The sequence below is a fragment of the Rhagoletis zephyria genome, unplaced genomic scaffold, assembly GCF_001687245.7.
Source record: "Rhagoletis zephyria isolate East Lansing unplaced genomic scaffold, Rhagoletis_zephyria_1.1 Rzeph_scaffold_00047, whole genome shotgun sequence".
Lineage (NCBI taxonomy): Eukaryota > Metazoa > Arthropoda > Insecta > Diptera > Tephritidae > Rhagoletis > Rhagoletis zephyria.
In genome coordinates this window covers 434,812-440,476 of record NW_016157131.1, presented here as the reverse complement: position 1 = coordinate 440,476, position 5,665 = coordinate 434,812, and the positions used below count along the sequence as shown (strand labels likewise).

General features: G+C 31.9%; 1 protein-coding gene across 8 annotated transcripts in view; it reads right to left on the bottom strand.

Moving 5' to 3' along the window:
- The window catches only part of Bsg (immunoglobulin domain-containing protein Bsg), a 100,708-nt gene that overhangs the window by 22,037 nt on the left and 73,006 nt on the right, over positions 1 to 5,665 (bottom strand). The gene's annotated exons all lie outside the window — the stretch shown is intronic.

Here is a 5,665-nt window from a genome sequence, read left to right as displayed (position 1 = left end):
CATAATAACCAGTAGATACCCGGCGCACAGTGTGCCGTGCAGAACAAGCAAGATGGACAAAATAATTTAACCAAATATTTTCCTACAAAGGTTTATCTAATTTGCAAACATAAGCGAAAGAAAGCATAAACGGTTTTTAGAGAATTACATGTGTTTGTTTTGTTTCAAATTTTTAGGGTTGATGCATAACATAGATAATAAATAAATATGTAATTTGAGCTTGATCAATACATTTTTAAAAACTTTACATTACAAAAACAAAAACAAATCGATTTAATGGTTTTCCAAATATCTCGAGAACGGAAAAAATTTGGAAAAATATACACATACACACATCAAAATTCTCTATGAAAATAAATATTTTTTAAATTTTTTTTCTTGAAAAATTTTTCACATACAAATTTTTTGATAAAAAAATTCATTTTTAAAAATATGCCATCTCAAAAAAAAAATTAAAAAAAATCACAATGGTATCTCTGAGTATTGCGCAATATTTAAGTGTAGTATTATGGGATGCACTCTACAATAATTTGAGTTATGAATGTTTTTACACAGAAGTTGAGTAAAATGAGTACATTTGCAAATTTACAAATTTTTTAAATATATTTTGGGAATTCTTTTGGTATGTAGTTTTGTAGCCCATTAAATTTTAGCATAATAAAGTTAAAGTGCAAGTTTTAAATGATTTCAAAACTGGAGTTATTTTTTTTTTTTTTAATTTTCTTTGAAAACGGTTTTGCGCATTTTCTTCCACAAGAAAAAAGTGCAAAACGCCGTCAGCATAAAATATATTTAAAATCAACGCAATTTTTAAGTAGCTTAAAACTTGCTCTTTATTATAATAACATTTAATGGGCTAGAAAACTTTCGCCGAAGATGTTGCGGGTTTGTGCCATATAAAAATTAATTGTGCAAATGAGAGAAAAAAAATCTAAAAAAATCAATGGTAATTTTTAGCAACTTGAAACTTGCATATTATTATACTAAAATTGAATGCGCTATAAAACTGTGTACTAAAAAAAATCTAGAACTTCTGAGAAAAAAGTTGAAAATTTAAAGTTTAAAAATTAGGTTCATATGAGTTCTATTAGAGAATGAACTGTTTTTTAATTGAAAATTCTTAAAAATAAATAATTAAACATAAGTGGCAAACATTATCGCTTTGAAATGGGGTTGATATAGGTATGTCCAATACTGTATATACTAGAGTGGTCCAAATAAAAAGTTTAAAATGTTAAGCTCTCACGGCCAAGGATTTTCTAAATGAAAAAAGAATACAGAAGTAAAAATTAGTTTTTTGTATATGTATTTTTTTAAATTTAATATTTATGTACCATATTTTTGTAATAATTATTGCGACCAAAGTTTTCATGCAAATTTGATGAAACTTTGTGAGAACGCCCTATCTCAGAAAACTTTTCAAGAACGACCTATATCAGAATTTGGCTCAAAAACGGCCTATCTCAACTGAAAATATATTAAAACTATGTTCAGATAGGGCGTTTTTTAATCGGAAAGTTTTCTGAGATAGGGCGTTCTCACAAAGTTTCATCAAAATTGCATGAAAACTTTGGTCGCAATAATTATTACAAAAATATCGTACATAAATATTAAATTTAAAAAAATACATATACAAAAAACTAATTTTTGCTTCTGTATTCTTTTTTCATTTAGAAAATCCTTGGCCGTGAGAGCTTGACATTTTAAACTTTTTATTTGGACCACTCTAGTATATACAGTATTGGACATACCTATAACAACCCCATTTCAAAGCGATAATGAACCCAATTTTTAAACTTTTTCAAAGACCGCAAAAAAGTGCAACAAATTTTGTACTTTTTTCTCAGAAGTTCTAGATTTTTTTTAGTACACAGTTTTATAGCGCATTCAATTTTAGTATAATAATATGCAAGTTTCAAATTGCTAAAAATTACCATTGATTTTTTTAGATTTTTTTTCTCTCATTTGCTTCCATATAACGAATAAACACAATTAATTTTTATATGGCACAAACCCGCAACACCTTCGGCGAAAGTTTTCTAGCCCATTAAATTTTATTATAATAAAGAGCAAGATTTAAGCTATTTAAAAATTGCGTTGATTTTTAATATATTTATTATATATTTATTTATATTTTTTCTTGTGGAAGAAAATGCACAAAACCGTTTTCAAAGAAGTTAAAAAAAAATTAACTCCAGTTTTGAAATCATTTAAAACTTGCACTTTATTATGCTAATGGGCTACAAAACTACATACCAAAAAAAAAAAATTTCCAAAGAATATTTAAAAAATTTGTAAATTTGCAATGTACTCATTTTACTCAACTTCTGTGTAAAAACATTCATAACTCAAATTATTGTAGAGTGCACCCCATAATACTATACTTAAATATTGCGCAATACTCAGAGATACCATTGTGATTTTTATTTTTTTATTTATTTTTTTTGAGATGGCATATTTTCAAAAACTAATTTTTTTTATCAAAAAATATGTATGTGAAAATTTTTTCAAGAAAAAAAATGTACAAAATATTTATTTTCATAGAAAATTTTTATGTGTGTATGTGTAATTTTTTCCAAATTTTTTCCTCACCACGTTCTCGAGATATTTGGAAAACTATTAAATNGTACAAAATATTTCTTTTCATAGAAAATTTTTATGTGTGTATGTGTAATTTTTTCCAAATTTTTTCCTCACCACGTTCTCGAGATATTTGGAAAACTATTAAATCGATTTGTTTTTGTGTTTGTAATGTAAAGTTTACGAAAGTAAACGAAACTGTTTGGCATATTTTTCACAAATATTCTTCTATAGCTGCTTGGCTTTTACCAAATTAAAGGCCAGACTTATAATTATTTATAAGCCAAGGGGTACCTATACATACATACATATGTACATAGTTTTTATATGATGTCAAATGTTCGATTTACAACAAAATTACTATAAAACAAATGAACTAAAATCCTTGTTTGTTTCTAAAAAAAAATACACTTTATGGGCGTAAACAAAAGTATACCACATCAAATTCTTTCGATATGCGCGAGTTTAAAGCTTTCATAATCGTCTGAAAAACAAATAAATTTTTCCCGTGGTGATGGAAAAAAACCTTTTCGAATTCCAGCAACCGAAAATTTTGCTCAATTCGCAAAAATTGCAAACAAGAACCAATTTGTAATAATTGATATTATATCGGAAATAAGCAGCTTAAATATACTCCAAAACCATCGTTAAATTATTTTGTCCATCCATCTTTTGCTGTACGGCACACTGTGCGCCGGGTATCTACTGGTTATTATGAAATAAATACTTGCACTCGAAACAAATTTTCGTCTACAATCTCTAATCAAGGCGCAAAACTTCAAAAAAAAATTTTCATTCAAGGTACATTGAACAGGTAGTATCAGTAGAGCAGCTGATTTGATTTATTTTCAAATTATTTGGTCTCGAAAATGTCAAATATTTTTAATTTTTTCTCACAAAAATTCTGAATTGTTAAAATCCATTTGCATGTGAAACCTTTTTCCATACAAAACAAGCGATTGAATAGCAGCTTTTGGAACGTTCGCCCAACTCGGCAGCACGACCGCTGATTACTGGGCCTTGCAAAGGATGGATCAATGCTTCGAGAAGCAAACAAATTTACTAGGAAAGAAAGTTGCATCAATTTTTATTTTTTCCAATTTCAATTTTTTATTTTTTATAATTTTTGATTTAGAAGAAAAAATTCAGAACAGTTGTTGACACTTTCGATACCAGAAGCAACAACAAAATACACGCAAATGTTGTTTTTGCTCTACTGATACTACCTGTTTAATGTGCCTTGTTTTCATTAGAAAAGAAAAATTAATCGTATTGAAAACGAATTTTCGTTGTCGTGTTAGAGCAAAATAAATTTGAATTTTATGTACACTTAAATAAATAAATTTAAATTTTACGCAACTAATGGCAAATCAAAATGGGCACTTAGTTATGCTTGCAGTGCAAAATCTAGAAGAACCAGTAACGGTCACCAAAATTGCAACGCATATCGCTGACGCATCTTGCGTAAGTAACGATTTTTCTTTTAGGAGTTTACCAATGGAAAGCTGGTGAACACAGCATTAAATTTTAATTTTTTTCCATACCCTCCGCAGGTGCTTCCCAATAATGAGGTTAAGGAAACGGTGATTGTTTCCGAGAAAGCTAGCGAACTAGAACCGAAAGCTAATGCGGATAATGGTGGCGAGTCGGAAGATCGTGGTATGAGGCTACGAAGGAGACGCGTTGCTCGTAGCCGGAGCCGCAGTCGACGCACTTCGAGACGTCGTGGACGCCGCTAAATTGTGGAATTATTAATGAATAATTTGAATTTTTATATTTTGATGTGTCTTTCTTTATGTGAACTTGCATTTACATACACAGTATGTATATGTATTAAATGTACCCTTATTGTACTTGTGCATTTATTTACGCATATTTTGTAGAAAATTGTGAAAATTTCATAAAATTTACTATAATTTCGATAAAACCTAAATAATATATATGTATAATATATTATATATTATGTAGGTGAAGAGATGAAACCCGCATGGGAGCAAATAGTCAAATGATTATAGGTCAATTTATTGGCCGAGCAGGGTAGGAGTATGAGAAAATAGCGCAGGTCTAATAAATAAGCAGCACACCTGCTGATGGTGGGCACTGTAGTAATTGCAGGTAATGGTGAGACAGATCCTTATCAAGCTTCCTCGTTTGAGGTGCGTTGGCATACGGAGGCAAAGCCCAAATGCCTCCACTGCATATTACATTTGAACAGCAGGCTGCAATGCGAACTCTCCCAAATTTCACGAGAGGGGGCTTTGGCAAAGGTAAGGTCGTCTTATCACAGAGACAAGCTAGGCTTCCAGCTGTCATTGGTTCTGCTCCCCACAGATGATATGTATACATAGCAGTTTACGAAAGAAACTTGAAGGTGGCTAGGCTTACGTATATGTATGGCCTAAGACTGCCGTTTTCGGCGGCCGTGGGAACCTTTATAAGCATTTTCCATGCGGAAGTCTATGCCAGCAGTCTGTATGCAGATTTAACTAATTTTAATTGATAGTCAAGAGGCACTCAAAACTCTCTCATCCTTCGAGGTTAATAAAACCTTCGTGGTCCTAGAGTGTATAGAGAAGCTTAATGTCATGGCTGAAATTAATGATATCCTAATGTTATGGATACCAGTGCACATGGAAGTTGATGGCAATGAGGAAGCCGAACAGATAGCCAGCATGGCTGCAGCCTCGACCTCGACAGAACCTGAGCCCGTCCTTCCTTTCGATAAGTCTTCCGCACGATAAAAGAAGCGCTCAGAAAGGAAATAGCATCACCGGTCCGCGTCAAGGAGAAACTAAGAATTTTTGCAGGCATTTTGACGGGCCATTGTAGGCTAAGACGCCATTTGCATAAGCTAGCGCTTCTGTGACCCCGCCAAGCAGACATCATTACACTTTCTTCTGGAGTGTGAGACCGTTTTACGTAGAAGAGAGAGGAGTATAGGACATCTATGCCGAAGCATACCCCGGGATCCATTCTGAAATTTATAGAGTCTAACCCTAGGGGTTTTGTGATGAGCTGAGGGCGCAATAGACTTACAGGTCACAGTGCTTACTCTATCTTACCTTCATCACTTTCAGACGCTTAT